Raw genomic sequence first — 851 nt, 5'->3', positions numbered from 1 at the left:
CAGGTCCTGGGACCATTACATTTACAAGTTTCACATTGTGGCTTTTAAGAAAAACTAAAACATCAATTTCAGTGTGAAGTGACCTTTTAACATAATGACATACCAGTATCTGCTATGCTGGCATCCACATTTCCCCCCTTTTGTCCTATCTAGGACAATTTCTGCAAAAAAAAAAACATAAGCCTGTACAAACTGTTAGTCTGAGAGTAATATCACTGTCTCAGGAGTTTCAATAGCAACCTGTGAAGAACTTAAAAGTAACATAAGAAATAATAAATGAGAATAAATGAAAAATAAACAAAACTGTGATGCTGTCTTTCTTTCACTTTAAACCATACATCTGTACAGATCAGCCGTTGTGATCTGGAACTTTAATCCCTTGTACTTTCCCTTCGAGTAGGCATCTCATACAAATCTGGGATGCCCTCATAAAAACTTTCTTCTTCAGGCTCAGCTACATGTTGATTAATCATGATATTAGTAGTGAAACTGGTAGCGATCCTGTTCATGCACAGTTTAACACACATTATGCAACATTGAAATAATATGAAACCAAAAACAAAAAGCACAAGACATGCAACAATGCCTTCAACTATTTCTTGTCCCCAGTTGTTGAAAAGTGTTCTTAACCATGAAAAAGGACCTGAGGACAATGGTGCTGGTTTAGCCTTCCAAGCCAAGTGCCATATTGCTTCTTGCTGTTTTTTCAACTGAGACTGAATTATCTGGGATATAAGTGCAACACTCTGGGCCAATGATTTTACAAACACCTCCTTGCGCTGCTAACATCTGATCCATAGCCATTCTATTTTGCAAGGTCATTTTAGTTGTTTCTCCTAATTGCTGCTGCA

The sequence above is a fragment of the Monopterus albus genome, unplaced genomic scaffold (genome assembly GCF_001952655.1).
Source record: "Monopterus albus unplaced genomic scaffold, M_albus_1.0 scaffold126.1, whole genome shotgun sequence".
Classification (NCBI taxonomy): Eukaryota; Metazoa; Chordata; class Actinopteri; order Synbranchiformes; family Synbranchidae; genus Monopterus; species Monopterus albus.
The sequence above is the reverse complement of the archived record's forward strand: the minus strand, read 5'-3'. Positions refer to the sequence as shown.